We start from the raw sequence: 24616 nt of genomic DNA on the forward strand, positions 1-24616 counted from the left end.
ATCACCTTTCAGCCCATACTAAAATATTCCATTTAATCTTCTATAATATTGCACAGTGTATCCCAAATTGCATTCACTGGAACTCTGGTTCTATAAAATTCTCCAAGAAATAAATGAGAAGAGGGTTCCCTCATCACCTACCACCAACCGCTTATTTTATGCTGTTTCAGGTATTCACAAAGCATGGCCAAAGGCTCTGAGAAGTTCTGCAGTTTATAAAAAATCTTGAATTAACTTGGATTTTCCCACTCTGTCCTTGCCTGTAGGCTCTTTGGGGAGCGTAGCCTTTATCATGGTCTACACCCTCACTTACATGGCTACATAATGAACAACTTGACCCACAACTGGCCTGAACATGAAAGCAGCAGAGGAGAAGGTTTTTTTTTTTTGAAGCCTCTGCTTCCTAGGGCTGGCAACTGCAGTCAGAAGCCCTGGGTATTTCATTTCAGCAGCGATCAGATTGGTTGAGCTACCAGCTTCCAAGAACCCCTCAGTGGGCTGAGCTCAGTGGACACTCAGTGGTCTGAACCTGATCTGTGAAGTCCAGCAGGAGAACTCATCTCAGAGTCCTGGGTTTAGGAGAGCTGGGGCAGGAACGTAGGCTGTCATCAGGCCAATTTTTGTGTATCTGTGTGTCAGTCTCTCAGTCCTGTCTGACTCTTTGCGACCTCATGGACTGTAGCCCACCAGGCTCCTCTGTCCATGGGATTCTCCAGGCAAGAATACTGGAGTGGGGATCTTCCTCCTCCAGGGGATCTTCCTCACCTAGGGATCGAACCCAGGTCTCCCACATTGCAGGCATATTCTTTACTGTCTGAGCCACCAGGGAAGCCCTTGTGCTTCTTTCATAGCTTGACAGCAAGTTTCCCCCAATCGGAGGGTGCCTGAGCCTCATGTCCAGAAACACCCCTCCGGTGCTACCTCACTCCCGGGTGAAGTGCAGGCCTCTCCTGCATGGCCTGTCCTGCAAGGCTGCAGGACACAGATGGGCACTGAGAGAATCCTCACCAGAAAACGCTTCTCTCAGTCTTCAGGGCTCCCCAGAGATGAACATAGTCCAACAGCTCCACCCCCTGGAGGATGGTTTTGATCAGGACAGAGACATAATCCCTCAGGCCCCTGGCCTCTCTTTTAAGACATTGTTGTTTTTATTTACTTTTAATTCAAGGATAATTGCTTTACAATGTTGTGCTGATTTCTGCTGTACAACAGCATGAATCAGACATAAATATACATCTGTCCCCTTCACCTCCATTCAGTGGAGCACCCGGGCCTCCTGCTGGCAATCTCCCTTTTCTGTGGGTCCTTGCAATGCAGAGAACACAGCCCAACTGCAGGGACTCACAGGACTGGAGGTACTTTCAAGGGGGCAGAATTTCACCGCAAACTCCCCCCCTTACACACACACTCTTCCCCTTCATTTCCGTCAGCTGCTCTGAAGCCGCGTTTCATAAATCAGGATGTGCTGTTACATGAAGCAGCCGTGGAGAGTCCAAGTCACCCAGAACCAGTCTTTTTGACTCTTGAGGGCCCCACTTTCCTTCAGGCAGGGGCTCCCTGGAGCACAGTGTGCAGGAAGACATGGGATGGCAGCGGGACCTATTCCCCACCTTCAGGCCTGGATGCGGAACACAGGGGGCCCAGGGGACCTGCAAAGTCCCTTGTTTAAACACGTTGAAGAATTTCAAGATGGTGACAGCAGGGCTTAAACCAAGCACCGACCTTCTGGTCACAGGGACCTGTGGGATGCATAGAGCCCATACCTCCGACGTTGGTCCATCTCTGCCATGGATGCTGGGGACTTATCGGTCTCACCCTAAGTCTTCACGGTGGGAAGACAGACATCACAGCCTCTCAGGAAGCCTTCTTTGAAAGGAGGCTCTCAGACTGGCCCTCTGGATGCCTGCCACAGATTTCCACCCGCCTCGAGCCCTTACCAGACCTGGCAGCCCCTCTAAGCATCTGGCTTGATTCCACCTCCACATGGCAAGGTCAGGCTCTTTCTTAAAGACGGTGTCCATACCAGATCTTGAGGTTATCTTCATTGATCTGTTTGTTTTTGGCTCCAGAAAACTCAGGCTTCTTTTCTCCCTGGATAGCATGTCTATTTTTCCAGGTTCAGATTTTCTCCATGTGAAGACATTCATCCAAACTGAATTCTCCCAGCACCCACAAGTCTCCTCAGTACCTGGCCCAGGCACGCCTGCATCCACTGAGTATCTGTGTTCTATGAACTGACTGCCCACAGGACCTGTTTATTCCAAGCCTCCCCTTAGCCCTCTCCTGATGTCTTCTCTCCTCTGCCGAGGCTCTTCTGTCTTCCCGACAGTGTCCACTGTCTGTGTAGCCCCATTTATCTGCCCCTGCCCCTTCCTGTTTCTATCTCACATTCTCTAAAAGCTCTGAGCACCCTCAGCCCTGAGGACACAGGACGTCTGAAAGGCAGAGGCGTTGTGTCAAATCCCTCAACCCTACCCTCCTCCACCCAGAATCGCTTCTGCCACGCCCTCCATCTCCCCCAACCTAAAACATGTAAATGTACAATGTATTTTCAGCAGGAAAGAGGTGAACTGCCTAAAAAATGACACTGGGGAAAAAATGCTGGCCATTTAAAGACTCATTAGATGTCTCCCCCAACTTCAAATCATAAACAAAAATAAATCCCCATGGATTTGGAATTTTAAAGCTCAAAAATAAAATTTTAAAACATCAGACAAAAAAAAATATGTTAGAATACTTTTGTAATCTAGAGGTGGGAGCAGATTTTCTAAGCAAGCTAAAACCTGGGGGTCAGGGAAATAAAAACAGATTGGACTACATAAACTTAAATGCTTCTATAAAAGGAATAAGACACAAGAAACAAAGTAAAATGTCAGGCAACAGGCTGGGAAAAAAATATCTGTAGGGTATATAGATCAAGGGTTTAAAATTCAGAATAGCTGAAGAGCTCTTACAGAACAACAACAAAACAGAAAACTAGGAAGGAAGGGAGATGGGAAAGGAGGCAGGGAGGGAGGAAAGTGGGGAGACACGCAGGGAAGAGAGAGGAGGGAAGAAGGGAGGGGTGGGGAAAACAGGGAAAGAATTGAGTAGACAGTTTTTAAAAGAATAAACTTATCCTTTAAACCAACTCTCCCCAGAACAATCTGCAGTTTATACATCTGTTTTTAAAAATCCGTGTTTCTGGAGGCTGGGTTTACTCCTTCACATGTTTTTAAGTATATAACTACACCTTTTAAGAGTTATACCATGAAACTCTTCAGCAGAGAGGGCAAATTCTAAAGACATCCCTAAATGCGGACACTTCTGAAAAGGGGCTAGCTGTGCATGACTGCAAGGTAAGCTGAACACAAAAACGAAGGCCAGAGTGCTCTGCATGGAGAGGGCAACCTGGAAACACACGTGACCATATGTGAAATAGATGGCCAATGGGAACTTGCTGCATGACTCAGGGAACACAAACCAGGGCTCTGCAACAACCTAGAGGGGTGGACGGGGAGGGAGGTGGGAGGGATGTCAAGCAGGAGGGGATACGGGCAAACCCGTGGCTGATTGGTGTTGTTTGGTAGAAACCAACACAGCACCGTCAAGCAATTATCCTTCAATTAAAAATAATGTTTTTTTTAAAAAAGGGGTGCTCCATGAAGTGTACTGGTCTAAATTTTAAAGATTATTTTACAGATTACTTACGTAATTACTAAATACATACAAGGGGAAAGACTAGAAGGGAGCACGTGTGATGGGAACAGCAGAAAGCTCTCAGTAAGAATACAGGTGGGCGTCACTGTCTTCCCAATCTCTGATTCTAAAGCCTGCACCCGGCGGCATGACAGGCGTCCAGGTGCTGCGGGTCCCAGCAGAGCTCCTTTTCTGCCTTGGGACACTCTTACAGCACCTCCATCCGCAGGCCACATTCACCTGGTACTTTTATATTTTCTTCAGATATTACCTTAAGGTAATAAGCCATTTACATCCCATGGGCATTATATATTTTTACATGCAGTTTTTGCTTTGTTTTAAATCATGCCCTCAATTTTACAATAAAAGAACCATTTAAAATTTTCAAATCTGGCCCTTGTAGCAAATGCTGGCAAGCAGGGGGCCCCGGCAGCTGGTGTCTCCACTGCCTGGTCACAAGGGATCACACAGTGCCCGAGGGGGGGCCTGTGCGCGTGGATGCCCACCCTGCCAGTCGCCTTCTGTTCTGAGTCTGGGCTCCCCTGTCTACTGACTTTGAACTCAAGGTTTCACCTGACGACTACTCATTGCTAAAGGCTCCCCTTGCTACTAAAATAACTTTCCATGAAACACTCTGAAAGAAGCTGCTTGACTGTAAATGCTCTTATATGATAAGAAATGCCCGTGTTTGTGTGTGGTTACATCTTGTGTAACCGATCCCACCAGGTTTTCAAGGTGAAAATTGCTCACTGTGGTCATTTCCCAAACCTGACTTTCTTTCACTATAATGTGGCAACTTCTCGGTTCTTTAAACTATTTTTTCTTTAAGTTCTCATGAATTGATGGTTCCTGTTTTTCTGAACTGCTTGTCAAACCCGTGTTTATGTTAGGCTCACAGACACCCGTGTTCAATAACTATGAAATGTGGGAAAAGTCCCCCCAGAAAATGTGACTTCCTGGCCCCTAGGGAACCCCTGCCCCACTCTGCAAATGCGGAGTGATGAGTGTGAGCAGCGTGGGAAGGGAGAGAAGCTGGAAAACAAGTGACCGCCGAAGTTCCAATTGTTCTTGTGTGAGGTTCCCTACTGACATGGAGCCCGTGGCTCAGGCGAGCTCCCGTATGGGGACACACCCCATAGCCTGCTTCTGGGATGGAGCACCGGAACCCATCACTTGAAAAGATGGAACACGCTTTTCCTTGTCTTCCCTTTGTAAATTTTTCTTCCAGCAAATGTAGAGACCACACTCCATTTTTGAGCTGTTGCCTTTCGGCAGTTCAGGGAAAGTGAAAACATCTTATGTGCTTAAATAAAACCTGATTGCCTGCATCAGTCATTCACTGATAGACTGCTGGAGATGCTTCTTGAGGGTTAATACACCCTGAGCTGGGCGCAGGTGGAGACCTGCTTAGAGGTGCCTCCTGCAGCAGCTTTGAGGACAACCACCGTTTTGTACTCATTTCCTAGACCTGCCATCACCAAAGGCCTCAAAGGAAACCAGGGGACTCAAACCACAGTTCCGAGGGCTACAAGTCAGCGATCACGGAGTTCCAGGGCCGGGCTTCCTCTGAAGTCTCCAGCAAAGAATCTGCTTCGAGCCTCCCTCCCCGCTCCTGGTGACCCTTTGTCACCTTCCCGTGACACCCCCTCTCAGCGCCTGTCCCAATGGCCCCCTTCCTGTAAGGACACTGGCCATCATGGACTAGGGGCCCACCCGACTCCAGGAGGACCTCATCTTCACTAGCTACATCTGATACTATTTCCTAATAAGGTCTCCTTCTTAGTTACGCGGGGATGGGCCTTCAACAGGTGAATATGGGGGTGACACAACCCAACCCGAACACACCCAGGGGCCCCCGATGGTGACTCACAGAGCTGGACTCCTACTCACTTTCATTGTCACCGACTCTGCCTGTCTCCTCCCTCAAACTCATTCCCCGCAAAGAAGTTCCCTTCTTAAGAAGCACCTTCATTTGCTTCCTCTTCAATCAGAGTCAACGTTCGCACTGAGATGGAGTCAAATTAAAGGCGTTAAAAAGCTCAGAATTCCATCTAGCTCAAAATCCTGCTGCTGATTTCCAAGGTCCTCAGGAGGAAGGGCTTCAAAGCCCAGCCTCCCTGGCAAGCCCAGTGTCTAAAAAGAACAGGGTTGGATAGGAGGGCCGGGCTTTCATCTCTTGTCAAAGCAGACACCCAGCCTGGGCCTTTGTGGTGCCTTCTGTCCCCTAAGTTCCTGGGTGCTCTGAAGGTAAAATCTAGGAAAGCTCAGTGACCTCAGCTGTCCGTTGAGAAGCCAGCGTGGCCTTGGGAGCAGCTGGCCAGGGACTCTGGCTCCGCCACTTGTCAGTTGAGTGACTCAGGTGCTGCTTCCTCTCCGAGGAATGGGGACCATCCTTAAGAGGTATTTGGTGAGTGACGGCATCTGAGACACTGGCCCAGGGAAGGTGCTCACTGAAAGTCAGCCCAGGCTGCTTGAAACGCCTTTCACCCCTGAAAACTCAGTGACTTTCAATAGGCAGGGACACTTGCTCAGAAGAATTCTGAGATAATTCTTTTGAACCTGCAGTCTCCGTTTCCTCATCTGTCTGCTTTGTAAATACAGTTTGGTGTCAAAGTGACTTTGAGGGCCTGTGACCCTCAGGAAGCACCACCTGTGAGAGTCGAGTCTCTCCTTCCTGTCCTTCAACCAGTTTCCGAACCATCACCTCGGGGGACGCAGACGCAGCCCAGCAATGCGTCTCAGAACCGCCTGCTCCTGACGACGGCAACTCAGCCCTCTGCCTCTTGGGGCTTCACTGGGGACCGGGGTCCATGCACACATGACTTCCTAGACTGTTAGGGCCTGTCCATCTGTCACCTGGATGCCTGGACAAGCCCACAGCCCTACCGGCAGGACACCAGGAGAAAGGGACGCCGGGCCAGCCGCCCTCGCACCCTGGGATTTGACCGCGCTAACCTGGGGACCACTGAGCTTGGCACCCACAAGCTGAGCCTCTCCGCACACACAGTGGCTTCACAGTCAAAAATGACTGTGATAGTTTTTGCGGAAAATAGGAAAGAAAAGAAAAAGACTCATTCAACTACGTGCTTATATTTGCATAGAGAAAGTCTTGGCAGATACATAAGAAACTAAGAATAGGGTGATGGAGGGGGCGTCAGAGGGAACCGGATCAGAGACCACGGTAGGAATGAGGTTTCCATTGAAAACTTTTTAATACAGCTTTATTTTTGAAACTTCTTCAAACAAATTAAAGCTGGAAACCCTATTCCCTATTTCCCGCATTTGTAGATTAAAAAGGATATTCTATACGGTCATTTAAGGGCTTCCCTGGTGACTCAGTGGTAAAGAATCTGCCTGCAATGCAGGAGACACACGGTTCGATCCCTGGGTGAGGAAGATCCCCTGGAAAAGGGAATGGCAACTCACTCCAGTATTCTTGCCTGAGAAATCCCATGGACAGAGGAGCCTGGCGGGCTCCAGTCCATAGGGTCGCAAAGAGTTGGACACATGTGGAAATCTCAAGAGATGCTGAGAAGCACGGACTGAAAGTCAGTGCCCCCTAAGGACCCCTTTCCAGGAGCCAGCCTCTGGGTGCCCGTGATTGGAGGATGCCCCCTACCACTCACCAACCACAGAGCGCCCAGCGAGACTCCCTGCACACAGGAGCGTTGCTCCAGAAGGGGTTACAAAAGAGTTGTCTTCTCTTGGCAACAATGTACTTGAAAGGTCCTGAAAGGCTTTCATCCTGATGTGCCCTTGGAAAATAAAATCCCCTCTCTAGTGACTTTCCCGTTCCACTGAGCTGCTCGCTGGTGGTGGGCTCAGCCGGTGAGCGCAGGGCCAGCAGGCAGAGCCCGGGAGACTTGCTTTCCCCGGGGACGCGCGGGGTTTGCAGTCACCCCTCGTGCTGCTGGGTGGCAGTCTGCACTCACTCTACGTCTCACCTCTCCCTCCAGACCTTTACCCTGAGCAGGCACTTCTGGGACTTCAAAGGGACCGCGCACAGACAGCCTCCCGTCTGACAGACTGGGCTCAGTGGCTCCCGCTTGAAAGGTGAATCTGAAGCAGATCGAGTGCATCCAGCCCACAAACTCTGAGGATATCTATGTAAAACAGCTGAAACTGGGATCATTGACAAGCAAGAGTTCAAATGTTCTAGAAGTTTAAGGTAACCTACTGCTAGTATTTAGTTTTGTGCTCAGTCGTGTCCAACTCTTTGTGACCCCATTGACTGCAGCCTGTCAGGCTCCTCTGTCCACGGGCTTTCCCAGGCAGGAGTGCTGGAGCGGGCTGCCATCTCCTCCTCCAGGGGATCTTCCCAACCCAGGGGTCAAACCTGCATCTCTTGCATCTCCTGCGTTGGCAGGCAGACTCTTTAGCACTGGTGCCACCTGGGAAGCCTCAGTATCTAATTAACAGCTACTCAAGAGTTAGCTAGCCTTCCCAAAAGCTTCTCACGCCTGAGGATGGGGGAAAGAAAGAAGAGAAAAGGAGAGAAAGAGGGTGGCTACCCATCTCCCATCAGAAGTCTGGCTAAGTGTCTAAATTATTGCTACGCTCTCTATCTGTCTATAAGATCACATCACACATCTGATGGTATGTTACTCATCCTTTCATCCACATCACTGAAACTTGTGTTGCAAGGTGAGTTGTTTGTGTTTAGTGAAGTGCCCCAGAGTGTGGATGCTGGTAGCCTCGAAGACAATCACCAGTGGAGTGCCACAGGTCTCTGCTCTAGGTCTCCACTAAGTCAAAAGATCTTCCAGTCAATTTTCAAAATTGATACCCCTCTAACTGGCCAATGATGTGGAGCTTTACATTAAAAAAATTTTTTTTTTAATTGGAGGAACATTGCTTTACAGTGTCATGTTGGTTTCTGCCATGTAACAATGCAGATCAGCCATAATTATATATACATCGCCTCCCTCTTGAGCCTCCTTCCCCTACCCCTCTAGGTCGTCACAGAGCACTAGGCGGGGCTCCCTGTAATCTAAAAAAAAAATGGCATTGATCAACCTATTTGCAGGGAAGGAATGGAGACACAGATATAGAGGACAAACTTGTGGACACCGGGGGAAGGAAAGAGGGGGACGAACGGAGAAATCAGCATTGACATACATTCACCTCCGTGTGTAAGAGATAGCTGGTGAGGAGGAGCTTTGCATTTTAACCAGAGGATATACGGATCAAATCTAGAAGATCAAATGAAAGAAAATGTAAAATTTTACTTCTGTTTAAAAAAGTCAAAAGCAATTCACCATCAAAAATGCAAACTCAGAGAGATGTGGCTTTACACAGATCTCCACAAAGAGGCAGGGTGGTGGCTGACTGTGGGTCCAACGGATGAGCGAGTTGGCCTAAACCTTCAGCCCAGCAGGCAGGGTATGGGGCCTCTGTGAAGAGGGGCGTCCGAGAGCTGCAGTCCGTGCCGTGAAGGGGTGTGGGGTCAAGGCTGCTGCGCGTTTCAGGAACCACGGGGAGCAGGAAGAGCTTGGACACAAGTGGTGATGTCCACGCCATTGGAAGGGCTCTGGCGTGGAAGAAACCGGGGCTCATGTTGTAATTCAGCAGTTTGGAGGACAAAATAATTCATCAATGGATGCTAGGGCATGTGTTGAATTATGACCATAATTACTATCCTGGCTATGACAGAGTAGCTTCAGGGGCAGAGACAGGTCCAGAGTGTGTGAATGCCAGGAAGGAGGCTTTGGATGAATCTATGTCTGGAAGGAGAGAAGGGCTTCAAGGACAGATCAGTATTCTGTAGTAGCCTAAATGGGAAGAGAGTTTGAAAAGAGAATAGATACAGGTACATATACAACTCAGTCACTTTGCTCTATGCCTGAAACTAATAACACTGTTAATCAACTGTAGCCCAATACAAAATAAAAAAAAATTTTTAACAATATAGGGCTCGTGCAGAGGGACTGCGGGGGTGGAGGGCAGTGCCCTTCGAACCCAGGGAACTCCCAGTGGGAAGTGAAATGTGTTTTCATAATGAAGATGACTCCAGGTGGGACTTTTGAGCACTAGCTGCTGTGTGTCCCCACACCCGTGCGTACTGAGGGTCAGAACGGTTCAGTGACCAGCTCTTGGCCACGTGGCTGGCAAGGGGCAGCCAGAGTGCCACTCCAGCTGCCAGATCAGCAGAGGAAAAGCAAGCAACACACAGACACACAGACACACACACACTTACTCTCAGATCTCCTCTCAAATGTCTTCTCATCAGAGAGACCACCCTTTACATGGGAAGCCCCTCCTCCAGAAGCCCTCCTCACAGCCACATTTGCCCTGGAACATTGATCCCATAGGTCTCCACAGGTCTCAAGAAACACATGTCAAATAATGAGTGAATACAAGGGATACTGATATAGTCACACTTCTATATTTAATATGGATAACCAACAAGGACCTCCTGTATAGCACAGGGAACGCTGCTCAATAACCTGTAACAACCTAAATGGGAAAAGAATTTGAAAAAGAATCGATGCATATACATGTATAACTGAATCACTTTTCTATACCTGCATGCGTGCTATTCGTTTCAGTCATGTCTAATAACATTGTTAATCAACTATTTGCTGTTCAGTTGCTAAGTTGTGTCTGACTATTTGTGACTCCGTGAACTGCAGCACGCCAGGCTTAATCAGCTATGGCCCAATATAAAATAAAAATTGAAACAAAAAAGATAGGATGGACAGTTGAATCTCCGTCTCCTGGTGGAAGCCACACTGACCCTTGGGCCTGGTAGAAAACCCTGAAGACTTCTTCAGATGCCAAGGTTGGAGAGTATGGGGTGGAGGTCTTTTGACTTTTTAAGAGAGAAGCATTAAGCTGTGTGCAGTCACCTTGATTGGAAACACACTGCTTGTGTGTTTCTTTCTCCCCGTTGTAGGGGTGGAGATCTGGGCCCCAGAGAAAAGTCAGGAGTAAATGACATATTCATCATCTATGCCTCAATTTAAAAAACAAAACAAAAACAGTGAATGGCAAAAAGGCATCAGTTCTAACAATAACAGCTAACTCTATAGAACACTTACTATTTGTGGCACTTTTCTAAGGATTTTTCATGAAGGATCTCCTTTCATGAAAACATTTCATTTCAAAACAATCCTCTGTGGCCACTGCTCCCGTGTTCCCATTTCAAGGATTAGGAAACAGGCCAGGAGGTTCGAATGACTTACCAGGCAGTTAGTCACAGATTTAAGCAGAATTTCAGCTCCAGCAGCAGCTTTATCACAGTACTCAGTGGCCTCCCTGCTGACAGATGGTCCAAGAAACAAAAGCAAAGGGCCCTGGGCTTGGGGGAACTGCCAGGAGCAAAATCTTGGAATTTGGGGTTGCTGGACTGTGAAGAAAGCTGATCGCTGAAGAATTGATGCTTTTGAACTGTGGTGTTGGAGAAGACTCTTGAGAGTCCCTTGGACTGCAAGGAGATCCAACCAGTCCATTCTAAAGGAGATCAATCATGGGTGTTCATTGGAAGGACTGATGCTAAAGCTGAAACTGCAATACTTTGGCCACCTCATGCGACGAGTTGACTCACTGGAAAAGACTCTGATGCTGGGAAAGGTTGGGGGTGGGAGGAGAAGGGGACGACCGAGAATGAGATGTCTGGATGGCATCACCGACTCTGTGGACATGAGTCTGCGTGAACTCCGGGAGTTGGTGATGGACAGGGAAGCCTGGCGTGCTGTGATTCATGGGGTTGCGGAGAGTCGGACACGACTGAGTGACTGAACTGAACTGAACTGAACTGAACTGAACTTGGGGGAGGAATGGCAGCCTGTCTCAGCCCACAGTCCCACACATGAGCAATGACATCATCTGTGCCCGAGTGAGCGTGTACTGTGCTGAGAGCTACAAGGCCAAAGGGCCAAGGTTTGCCGTCTTCCAAGGTCAACTCATCTCCCCACTGCTTGTGTGTTTCTTATCAATGATGACTGGACACAGCTTAATGCTTCTCTCTTAAAAAGTCAAAAGAGGGACTTCCTTGGCCATCCAGTGATTAGGATTCAGTGCTTTCAATGCTGTGGGCTCAGGTTCAATCCTGGTCAGGGACCTAAGGTCCCACAAGTTGCGTGGCGGGGAAAAAAAGAGTCAAAGAGTCAAAAGATGCATTTGGAGGATGTGGAGGAGGCCAGTGACAGGAACACTTGAGGTTTCCTTATGCCAATCTGCTTAGTCCTTGAAATGGCTCTATGCAAACAAAACTAAGGCTGCCTGTCTGCTAAGAGGAAAGTTCATGATCAGATACCACAAACATAGATGGTCAGGCTGTGTGCTCCTCAGCTGAGGCCCCTGCACCTTGAAAAAGCCATCAACACCACTGGCAGAAATGTTCCGGGTGCCAGGAGCCCAGCCCTGGCATCCTCCTGGACAGGCCCCTCACCTGGGCCCCTCCAGTCCCTGAGAATCACTTGGGGTTTATCCCCCAGAGATGGGGACATTGAGGCTTATGGCGGGGACTAAGGCTCAGGATCTCCATCTGCCTGGCCCACCCTCCTGGCGGAAGGCATCTCCACCTGGGAGAGGCACACACTCTTCTGGGGGCCCCAGTAGAAAAGGTGCCCCATTCTGAACCTTCACCCCAGGGCCACATCCTTTCTCGGGGTGATGGCCCGGCTCTCAACCCGGATTAGGAAAACAAGCTCTCCATCTGTGCTGTCCAATAGGGTAACCACTAGCTACATGCAGCTACATACACTCACTTTTAATTAATTGAAATGAAGTATAAAAAAATTTAATTCAGCTCCTCAGTTACACTAGCCACATGTGGCTGTGGTTACATATAGGATGGTGTGCTCTGGAGGGTTTGGGAAGCCGCAGAGGATACCACATGACTCCCATGGGTGGCCCAAGTGTGTCCTGTTTCGCCTCCACTGTTAATATCGCTCTTTCTGGCCCCCCAGGCCAAGACAGAGGCCCAGGTTAGAAGTGGTCCAGCAGCAGGCATTGAGCAGGACGGATCAGGCAGACAGCACTCCCATCGGACACGGCCAAGGGCAGCTGTGGAGGCTTAGGGGCTCACGCCAGGTTGCAGGAGAAGTAGCGTACCTCCAACGAGGGGACCTGTGGGAACGGGACAGTCCACCGGGTCATGTGGGCCCCTGTTTGGTAGAGCAGGATGCAGAGGAGCTCTGGGGCCTCACCCCTGCCATGCCTTCAGTGCTGAAGCAGCAGCTGTGGCGGCCATCTCACTCACTGGACTACCGCCCCTGCCCCCATCTTCTGGCACCACATGACCCCAAGATTGTTTGATGACCTTGGACCAATAAGGATCCCCAATAATGAAAGAATCTGAATTCCCCAGCAGCCAGATTGAGGGGGTACAGTAGGGGCAGGGTAAGCTTGCAAGAGACTGTGATGTAATTTCGAGAATAAAGGAGTGTTCTAGCTTTAGATAGGCTTCCCTGGTGGCTCAGCTGGTAAAGAATCCACCTGTAATGCAATGGCACAATAAAGGACAGAAATGGTGTGGATCTAACAGAAGCAGAAGGTATTAAGAAGAAGTGGCAAGAATACACAGAAGAACTGTACAAAAAAGATCTCATGACCCAGATAACCACAATGCTGTGATCACTCACCTAGAGCCAGACATCCTGGAATGCAATGTCAAGTGGGCCTTAGGAAGCATCACTACGAACAAAGCTAGTGGAGGTGATGGAATTCCAGTTAAGCTATTTCAAATCCTAAAAGATGATGCTGTGAGAGTGCTGCACTCAATATGCAGGCAAATTTGGAAAACTCAGCAGTGGCCACGGGACTGGAAAGGTCAGTTTTCATTCTAATCCCAAAGAAAGGCAATGCCAAAGAATGTTCAAACTACTGTGTAATTGCACTCATCTCACACGCTAGCAAAATAATGCACAAAATTCTCCAAGTAAGTCTCCAACCATACATGAACCAAGAACTTCCAGATGATCAAGCTGGATTTAGAAAAGGCCAAAGAGCTAGATATCAAATTGCTAATGGGATCATCAAAAAAGCAAGAGAGTTCCAGAAAAACATCTACTTCTGCTTGATTGACTATGCATTTGACTGTGTGGATCATCACAAACTGTGGAAAATTCTTAAAGAAATGGGAATACCAGACCACCTTACCTGCCTCCTGAGAAATCTGTATGCAGGTCAAGAAGCAACAGTTAGAACCAGGCATGGAACAACAGACTGGTTCCAAATCAGGAAAGGAGTACGTCAAGGCTGTATACTGTCACCCTGCTTGTTTAATTTATATGCAGAATACATCATGTGAAATGCCAGGCTGGATTATGTACAAGCTGGAATCAAGATTGCCGGGAGAAACATCAATAACCTCAGATACTGCAGAGGACACCACCCTTATGGCAGAAAGCAAAGAACTAAAGAGCCTCTTGATGAAAGTGAAAGAGGAGAGTGAAAAAATTGGCTTAAAACTCAACATTCAGAAAACAAAAATCATGGCATCCACTCCATCACTTCATGGCAAAGAGTTGGAGAAATAATGGAAACAGTGAGAGACTTTATTTTCTTGGGCTCCAAAATCACGGCAGATGGTGACTGCAGCTGTGAAATTAAAAAACGCTTGCTCCTTGGAAGAAAAGCTATGACAAACCTAGACAGCATATTAAAAAGCAGAGACATTACTTTGCCAACACGAAGTTTTTCCAGTATGGTTTTTCCACTAGTCATGTATGGATGTGAGAGTTGGACTCTAAAGAAAGCTGAGCACCAAAGAATTGATGCTTTTGAACTGTGATGTTGGAGAAGACTCTTGAGAGTCCCTTGGACTGCAAGATCAAACCAGTCAATGGTAAAGGAAATCACTTCTGAATATTCATTGGAAGGACTGATGCTGAAGCTTCAATACTTTGGCCACCATTCGAAGAGCTGATTCATTGGAAAAGACCCTGATGCTGGGAAAGATTGAAGGCAGAAGGAGAAGGGGAAGACACAGGATGAGATGGTTGGATGGCATCACCGACTCAATGGACATGAGTTTGAGCAAGCTCTGGGAGTTGGTGATGAACAGGGAAGCTTGGGGTGCTGCAGTCCATGGGGTCGCAAAGAATTGGACACAACTGAGCGACTGACCTGAACTGTAATGCAGGAGAACCAGGTTTGATCCCTGGGTCAGGAAGATCCCCTGGAGAAGATAATGGCAACCCACTTCAGTATTCTTGCCTGGAGAATTCCATTGACAGAGGAGCCTGGCAGGCTACAGTCCATGGCGTAGCAAAGAATCAGACATGACTGAGCAATTGACATACACACACACACACACACACACACTAGCTTTGATACCTTAGCATCAGAGACTGAAACCCATACCCACTGGACAAATCCTCTGCACAAGTGGTGCAGTTACAGGCAGAATGAGGAATAGGGAAGTAAAAATGAGCACAAGCATATGACTCTGCTCTGAGAATCCTTATCTGAAAACCCACACAGTCACTTCCAAAACTGAAGTGAGTCTCACCAACCACACACAACAGGCCAGACCCATTGGCCAGCCTCAGAGGTGCTGCTGTGGGTCGTGCGCAGTCAAGAGGGCCACTCACAATCTGGAAGGTCACTCACAGTCCAGGAGACTATCCACAGTCTAGAGGGCCACCCGCAGTGCAGAGGGCCACTCACAGTCCAGGAGACTATCCACAGTCTAGAGGGCCACCCGCAGTGCAGAGGGCCACTCACAGTCCAGGAGACTATCCACAGTCTAGAGGGCCACCCGCAGTGCAGAGGGCCACTCACAGTCCAGGAGACTATCCACAGTCTAGAGGGCCACCCGCAGCACAGAGGGCCACTCACAGTCCAGGAGACTATCCACAGTCTAGAGGGCCACCCTCAGTGCAGAGGGCCACTCACAGTCCAGGAGACTATCCACAGTCTAGAGGGCCACCCGCAGTGCAGAGGGCCACTCACAGTCCAGGAGACTATCCACAGTCTAGAGGGCCACCCGCAGTGCAGAGGGCCACTCACAGTCCAGGAGACTATCCACAGTCTAGAGGGCCACCCGCAGTGCAGAGGGCCACTCACAGTCCAGGAGACTATCCACAGTCTAGAGGGCCACCCGCAGTGCAGAGGGCCACTCACAGTCCAGGAGACTATCCACAGTCTAGAGGGCCACCCGCAGTGCAGAGGGCCACTCACAGTCCAGGAGACTATCCACAGTCTAGAGGGCCACCCGCAGTGCAGAGGGCCACTCACAGTCCAGGAGACTATCCACAGTCTAGAGGGCCACCCGCAGTGCAGAGGGCCACTCACAGTCCAGGAGACTATCCACAGTCTAGAGGGCCACCCGCAGTGCAGAGGGCCACTCACAGTCCAGGAGACTATCCACAGTCTAGAGGGCCACCCGCAGTGCAGAGGGCCACTCACAGTCCAGGAGACTATCCACAGTCTAGAGGGCCACCCGCAGTGCAGAGGGCCACTCACAGTCCAGGAGACTATCCACAGTCTAGAGGGCCACCCGCAGTGCAGAGGGCCACTCACAGTCCAGGAGACTATCCACAGTCTAGAGGGCCACCCGCAGTGCAGAGGGCCACTCACAGTCCAGGAGACTATCCACAGTCTAGAGGGCCACCCTCAGTGCAGAGGGCCACTCACAGTCCAGGAGACTATCCACAGTCTAGAGGGCCACCCGCAGTGCAGAGGGCCACTCACAGTCCAGGAGACTATCCACAGTCTAGAGGGCCACCCGCAGTGCAGAGGGCCACCTACAATTTAGAGGGACACTCACAATCCAGAAGTCCACTCACAATCCAGGGGATCACCCCCAGTCCAGAAACCATTCCCCCAGTCGACTGGCCTACAGCCTCCATGACAAGACCCTCCCAGGTCCTTCCTCTGCTTGGACACACAGAAAATAAGGCCATGGGCTTACAAGCTATGCCTTCCACTGGCCACCTTGCCTGTCAGGAACTGGAAGAGGAGGCCCTGAGATGGTGCCAAATGAGGAAAGCACAGGAGGGGCCTGAGGCCCCAGGTGTGTGTTACTTGCTTCAGTTGTGTCCTACTCTCTCTGACTCCATGGACTATAACCCACCACGCTCCTCCATCCAGGGGGTCTTCCCGGCCCAGGGCAGGTCCAAGGTGTGCTAACAGCAAATATTTCCCCTCCACCAAACCCCTCCTGTCCCCAGGCATCCTGTCGCCCCGACTGTGTCACTAGGTAGCAGGCGGCTGTGCGGAGCAGAGGTGGCCAGATTGAGCGGTGTGAATAAACTGCAGGCCCTCGGAGCCCCGCCTCTTCTCCTTCAGTCGTTCTCCTCTTCCCTGGAACCCCGCCCAGCCTTTGAAGCCGGATCTGGGCAGTTTCCTTGCTACAGCGCTGGGTTGGAAGGGCGTGGTCCTGACTCGGGAGCCCGCCAAGTTGGGAAGAGCTGGCTGCAAGGAAAGGGGTGAGGCACGAACCCAGACATAGCTGAGATTCTTGGTGTGCCCCCCGGGGGAGGCGGGGCGCAGAGGCTCAGCTCGGACCTGATTGTTCAGTGTGTCTCCAGGCACGAGGCACTGCCCGAGATGAGAACTCCCCATCGCTCGGGCCGGTCTCCTGGGGCACCCGCGACCTCCTAAAGTTCCCGGGTTTATTTGTGTCTGTTTCACCAGAAAGATACGATAAGTGACAGCTTGTCTGCCTGTTCACATCTCTGGGTCCTAGAACCAGATGGTTGGTTTCAAACCCAAGCTCAGTGTGGCCTTACTTATCTTCCTAAACCCCTCTGGATCACAGGTTCCCCATTTGTACAATGGGGACGATACCTGATGGACTTTGCACACACTTCTGTGAGGACTAAGTGAGGTCATATTTACAACGCATCCAGAACTGGGCCTGCTGCCAAAAACAAAACAGTACTCAGATTTTCATTATTTTACTGGATAAAAGAGAAATATTTGCTAAATGCGTGAATGAAAAGAAGTTCTATTTAGATATAACACAAAAATCAAAGGGATTTCTGTCCCTTTGAATGTCTCCTCCAGTTGTTCAAAGCTCTGGAAACTAGTCTCTTTGTACTCCCCTCCTAATACCTCCAGTGAGAGCAATGTCAGGGTCAGCAATGTGCCCAGTTAGAAAAAAAAAAATTCCTGGGATCCTCTCCAGGTAGGAGGCCAGTGAAAGATTTAGGCAGAAAGGGTTAGTTGGGGGTTCTAGGAAGGCTCTTTAAAGGAGCTTGACATCTAGGGTTCTTAGCTTTTTTCCGTCATTGTCCCTTCTTCCTCCTGTGTGGAATGAAGAGGTGATGGCTGGAGGTCCAGCAGCCTTAATAAAACCATAAGGCAATTTCAAGGAAAAGCCAATGCTGAAGATGGCAGAGAATAAAGATGAATGAACTGTCTTTTGGCCTTCACCCTGGAGACACAACCTGCTTTATCTTTTTCTAAGAGAAAGTAAACCTAAACATTTGCTGGACGCACTGCTATTTGATAGTTTCCCTTTATATCTAGTTGAACTGATAGAAACTCTCCCTCTCATACTCTATGAAGGATTTGTCCAATGAGAACATTTCAGCCATTATTAAAAATTCCAAAATTTTAAGTATGATACTTTTTTGAAAGGACAGGGTGGCTAGAAGGGCTAAAAGCGCCTGCAGTAGAAGCCTTCCCTTGCAGAATAACCAATCTTGAAAGCAAAAAATAAGCAAGAAAACTGCAGTGGATGAGATTGGCCATCACCATTAGCTTTTCTGATTACACAAGAGGCAATAAAACCAGTTGTTTGGTTTTTTTTTTTTTAAATCAGAGGAATCCTCTGAGACCAGTCAAGCCTCCCACCCACCCCTCCTTCCTGTGGCCTCGACTTCCTTCTGATCTGTTATTGGCTCCTCCTTGCCTGAGCTCTGTGGTCTCTCCAGAACTGTCCTCTTGAGTCTGGAAGGAGCCCAAACTCTGCCCTGCAGCACTGATCCAAGCACAGCACTGCCCCACTCTAAGGCGCTGGGTAGAGGGTCCTCTGGATTATGGCAGAAGCAGCTGCAGGGGGAAAACTGTCCACGAAGTGACACCACTTAAGACTGACTGACACACTGGAGCCAGAGCCCAGGATGCAAAGCCTAAACTCAGACAGGAGATGCACAAAGCGCCTGGCGCCTTACTTTGATGAAGCAGTTCCCAGGAGAGCAGACAGAGCACAAGGACACACTTGGGACTTTGGGACCCCTGCAGAATGAATGCAAAGATTTGACTTTTGAGACACTGTCTGATCTTGAATGTCTCCAGAATCGAGAAGGCAAGGCCATATTATCGTCCCCTGTGTTTTAGTTTTAAGTGTATCTTACTTAATATTTTCAATATGAGTCAGTTCCATATACTATGATGATTTTCAAACAACCAGAAGTTGACTATAGCCGACTTTAAGACAGGAAGCATGGGTACAGAATCCAGTTGCTTCGACCCTGGGGGCAGCTCTAGGTTCAGTGGTCCTGAGTCTTCTGGCCTGTGGCCTGAGTCTGGTTGGATGATGCTCAGATTCCTCCTAGTCCCCTGATTTTCCTGACTCTCCTCTCCTGGTGGGGGTGAGGGGCTCTCCCATCATCCGTGCACTCCTTGAAGGAAACTGCTCTGCCTGATACACCTGCCTGGGAATCCTGGATCTCCAGTGAGTAGAGGAAAGCAGCCCTCCTTTCTGTCTTCTAGGGTGGGTACATGTGGGGCTTGGTAGAAGGGGGTTAAAGATAGTATACAGACAGTTACTATTATTACCACGTGGTTGGACAGAATGAAATTAAAGCTGTTCTCTCTGTGATACTTTAAGGACAAGGATGGTGATGATGGTGATGATGGTCATGATATCTAGAAGCCCGTTTTCCTGGCGAGAACCAAGAAGACTTTCCCACTCACTTAATCAAGAAATGTCCTGCAAATACAGAATGTGTCACATTATGGATGGCACAGACAGGATCTCACTTCAGGGGCGTCAGAGCCAGTTCTTTATGGACTCACAGGGTTCAGGGCCCAGGGAGGGATGGAAAGGTGTGTGAATACATTTCTGAATCAGTGAATGTGTACGTGATGGCTACTGAGTCTCCTTGTATCTTGTGTACTAATTATCACTGATCTTTACAAGGCCCCGTGAGACTGGTGCTATGATATTTGCATTTCATGGTGATGAAGGTAGGACACGAGTAAGTTAAAAAACTAGCTCAGATTGCCAAAAATCGAGGGTTTGGGGGGCCACCTCTCAGGTGCCATGGAAACCTCACAGCAAGGGATAATGAGAACCCTTGGTTGGGGTGTGGACTAGGAGCAGAGAGTGGGGGACCTAGGCAGCAAGCCACAGGCCAGTCCTCAGGCTGAGGGCTCCACGACCACAGGGCACAGGGCGACTTGCCAAATGTCTTGAAACTCTCAGCGTTTTCTTTTTGCCAAAGATGTGCTTTTAAAACATCTGAAGTTTCTATTATAGAATGTTTCTCTCTCTTCATCCCTACCCGCATTCACGCGTAGACTCAGCACCTTTGGGTAGTTAGAAAAAGATGTTGTAGTTATTGTTCAGTCGCTCAGCCGTGTCTGACTCTCTGCGACTCCACGGACTGCAGCTCGCCAGGATCCTCTGTCCATGGGATCTCCCAGGCAAGAATACTGGAATGGGTTGCCATTCCCTTCTCCAGGGTATTTTCCTGACCCAGGGATTGAACCCAGGTCTCCTGTATTGACAGGCAGGTTCTTTACCACTGAGCCACCAGGGAAGCCCTAGAAAAAGTTGATAAAGCAGCAAATCACATTCAGAAATGCTCTCTTTTCAGCCCTATCCGTGGCTTAATTTCAGACCTTCTTAAATGACTCTTCTGATTACAGATGTGATGACAGTTCACCATAGGCTTCTGTCTCGCGGGTGCGAGGCCTTCAACAGCCATACAACTGCCTGACTTCCACACAACAGAACATGATCAATGTCTAGGATAAAACCAGCCACCCGAAAGCCAGGAGGATTTAAAGACACAGGACCCAGGGATAAACACACGTCTGATGCCTGGTGCAATCTTTGAAATGTGGACAAGAGAGAGGACTGGTGGACATGGAACAGAGAGGCACCACCTAAGGCATTTCTACTTTTATGGGCTCTTCTCTCCACAAATATGGCATTTCTCTGAGCACTTACAAAGATTACTCACCAAGAAAGAGATGCTGGGCAAATCTCCCACCTTAGAAACCCCTGCCGCCTACCTGGCTGAGCCCCTGAGTTGACACTTATATGGCTGTGACTCAGCCTTGGAACAAGGCTCATTCCACTGGAATCACAGGATCTTGCTTGAAAAAGTTGAGGCACTAAACTCAGGAGTGTAAGCCCAGATCCCCTCAGAGTCCAGGTAAAAGGAGAAGGCAGTGGAGCTAACATTGACGGGGTCCCTGCTGAGTCCAGGGGTTTCCCAGGTGACTCAGTGGTACAGAATCTGCCTGCCAATGTGGGGAGAGGCAGGAGACTTGAGTTTGATCCCTGGGTTGGGAAGATCCCCTGGAGGAGGAAATGGCCACCCACCCCAGTATTCTTGCCTGGAGAATCCCCTGCATGGAGAAGCCTGGCGGGCTGCAGTCCGTGGGGTCACACAGAGTCGGACGTGACTTAACGACTCAGCACACATGCACTGCCGAGTCCAGACCATCTTGTGTGCACTTGGTTCTCTGAGTCCTGCTGACCTTCCGCTGAAACGAGCGGAGTCACACATGGTCTGGAAGCCCGAGAGCCTTGCTATATTGAAGGAAAGTTATATGGGGTCTGGGATCCAAAGAATATGGACCCGCCACCTATAGTCATCGGAACACCAGAAACTAGCCCTGGGCAGCCAACAGACCTTAGTGCAGGACGGAGTCAAAAGGGCCTGCGCTGTGGCTTTGAGCAGCTAGCCTGCAACCCAGTATTATTGTTTAAAATTTTAATATTTTTCTCATGTTGTAGATAAGAAGAGGAAAGCTGGAGGGAGGTTCTCTTCCTCAGAATCTCGCTCTTGGCTTTTAATCGGTCTTCCCATGCTACTTGTCACCTGCATGACGTGGGCTTTGAAGCTCACGCGGTGACCGCCTCTCCCCCTGGGTCCCTCAGCCAGTGTGACGTCACAGGACACAAGACGCAGCTTCAGCCCTGGGCCACCACTACCCTTCACAAACTATGGATTTTTAATTGCACCAATTGTATACTCAACCAATCCCATGATGGCAGACCCTCAAACCCCTCAGCATCTGCCAGAAGAGATGAACCTGCCCAGGGACCCCTCAGCAAAGGGGTCTCCCAGCCACACAGAGCAGAGCTGGGACTGAAGCCAGACGGGCCACCCAAACAGGAGAGGAGACCAAACAACCACACCCTCCAGGAGGGGCCCGCCAGCCCCTGGGCTGTGCTGGGGGCAAACAGAATGTTCTCTCAGCCACTCCAATTTGAGAAATCGGGTGCTGACTCATTATTAACCCAGGAAGCCCACGCACTCAAATGACTGTACTGAAAAAGCTCTGTCATACCCTGCTTACTGATGTGCAGATTTTTAAGCAAATTTGAAAAATGTTTATCATAGGTATTTATGACATTTTAACCGTTTCATTTACAGTAACCAGACATTTGAAAAAAAAAAAAAAGTTTCCTGTATTTTACTTGACAGTAAAGCGAAGCTTTATCAGAATAGTAACAGCTTGAGAAACACATATCAAGGTCAAGTCAAGCCTCAACGACTCAGCGCACCTATCCTCACACCCCACCCCCGCTGGCCCCAGCACCCCGAATATTTTCTTTCTGATTTTACTACCGTTTGTGACTTTCAGTGCTAAGGAGAGGCAAAAGACATCCGATAAGCTCCTGGAATCATTCACATGCTTTTAGAGAGAAAAGTCAAAATTCTGTCTCTTTATTGTAATTCTTGCACCAAAAGTGGGCAGCTCAGACCACGAGGCCAGAAATTGCTCAGAAGCCGTCTTGCCTCCACCCCTGAGAAGCGGAAACCAGCCCAACCTCAGCACCCCTGGGTTAGCATGGTCACCCACCTCCATCTCTGAATTTCCCTTTGGCTCTAGAGAGGAGCCTCAAAACAGCTTCTTTTAAACCAGCCAAGCATCACCAGCTTCTCCATAATACACACGCTCACAATTAACAGGCTAAGAAATTTCTCCAAACCATCAGGCTCACAGACAGTAGCTAGGGGGGGGTGAGGGCACTGGGAAGCCAACTTCTAAAGTCAGAGATCTTCAAAGTCTGAACGAAACACAGCATCCACTCCAAGACCCCTCAGCCAAGCTCCTGGAGCTGAGATTCTTGAGACAAACTGCAGAAATGAGCAAGAAAGTGACAGAAACATACTCACCAGGGAGAAGCTGAGAGCTCTACCTTCTCAGGACCAGGCTGTGAAGGTCTGAAAGCCCGGGGCTGGCTCAGGCACAACCCGCCTGCAATGTCGGTTTGAAACTTAAAAGGCAACGACCATTCAGTCAGTTATTTCCCTCCATTCCCAGTGATGTCCACACGATTGAGACTCAAAAAAATAAAAAAAATTTAAAAAGTGAGAGAGAAAAAAAGGCGCACACCTCAGTCTTCATTCTCATTGGAACGAGATGACTCATGCTGACTCACAGCCACCACTTCCTCTCCCGACATTCTCTTCATACTTGTGAGCAGCCTAGTCCTGTTCCCAGGGTCTCTGCAGCCCTTCCTGGAAGAACAGCCTTCCTGACCCCCGGCAAGCAGACTCAGCCGCTGCCCTGACATGCTGCCCGGGAGCCTACTCTAGGGAAAAATGCCTTATTTAGGAAGTCTAGGAACGGCCAAAAAAAAGAAAAATGCATGAGTCTTCCATGCATTTGAACCTTCAATAGACACTGACGTTTTGTAACTGATTGCAAAGCTCCTGCGCTGAATGCTTGCTTTTTCAGGCATTTCAGGGACATAGAGAAGAAAGAATTCTCTCACTCTTTAAGGGCATTACTTTGCCCTCATGCTTATTTCAGTGTGTGTTTGTTCCTGCACACCTTCCTCTGCCAAACTAATCACAGGATCTACAACCACAATTTCTTCAAAGTTATTTATTAAGAAGGGCTGTGCCCTGTTTTTAGGATCAAGTGACTTACAAAATCTCTTCTAAATCCATCTCTCAGGCTTCAAGAACATGCCAGATTTGAATATTCAAGTCCCAAGGAATGAAATGAAAGCAGAAGCCTGGAAACTGTAAAAAAAAAACCGTTGACGGACGTCTGCATGCAAGGAATGAGGCGAGCCTTACCTCCCAGTTTTCTTTGGAATGATCCCCAGGGGTGGGGCAGCCTTCCACAGCTTCCCACATTTTTAAATTATGAGAAGCAACGGAAGAGCAAAATCCATGTGATGTTAAGCAGACTGTGAGCCACCAAGAAGCGTGGCTGTGGTTGCATCAGCCCCATCCTGGTTTCTGGAGCGTGACCCACACAAGGCCACGGGTGAACACTGGGGCCCTTCACCCTTTCTGACGTAGTGCCTGCTGCTGTGCAGCCCACACTGTGATACCCCTGAAGCACAGAGAGCAAATGAGGAAATACCATTTTGGAAGGGGACAGAAGACTTGAGCAAGCTGCATCGTTGTGTGGTGTCCTCACCCTGGAGGGGTCAGGAGACCCAGTCTCCATTTAGAGTCATATTCATCTTAGGGCAATAATTGTTATTGTTATTGTCTAGTTGCTAAGTCGAGTCTGACCCTTTGCAACCCCGGTAGCCTGCCAGGCTCTTCTGTCCATGAGACTTCCCAGGCAAGAATACTGGAGTGGGCTGCCATTTCCTCCTCCAGGGTTATCTTCCCAACCAAGGGATTGAACCTGCATCTTCTGCATTGGCAGGTAGATTCTTTACCACTGAACCACCACAGAAGTAATACTTGTTTGTTATTCTAGCTCTCAGTTCTTTTAACAGAACTATCAGGACTAAATTTTTCTATCAGACAACACCAAGTGCTTTGAAGTCCCTGTGAAAGTTGCAGTATATTAGTGAATTGACCAAATATTCTTAACTTCTGGC

At 49.0% G+C, this 24616-nt stretch overlaps 1 long non-coding RNA gene across 1 annotated transcript in view; it reads right to left on the bottom strand.

The window, feature by feature from the left end:
- The window catches only part of LOC129539006 (uncharacterized), a 63735-nt gene extending 40045 nt beyond the window's left edge, over nt 1-23690 (bottom strand). The window contains exon 1 of the long non-coding RNA XR_008682376.2: nt 22941-23690. This is a non-coding gene — a long non-coding RNA (uncharacterized LOC129539006). The remainder of the gene's footprint in view (nt 1-22940) is intronic.
- Between the last annotated feature and the right edge of the window lie 926 nt (nt 23691-24616).

This window comes from Moschus berezovskii, chromosome 11, assembly GCF_049115385.1.
Source record: "Moschus berezovskii isolate FMDL1 chromosome 11, NW_MosBer_1.0, whole genome shotgun sequence".
Taxonomy (NCBI): domain Eukaryota; kingdom Metazoa; phylum Chordata; class Mammalia; order Artiodactyla; family Moschidae; genus Moschus; species Moschus berezovskii.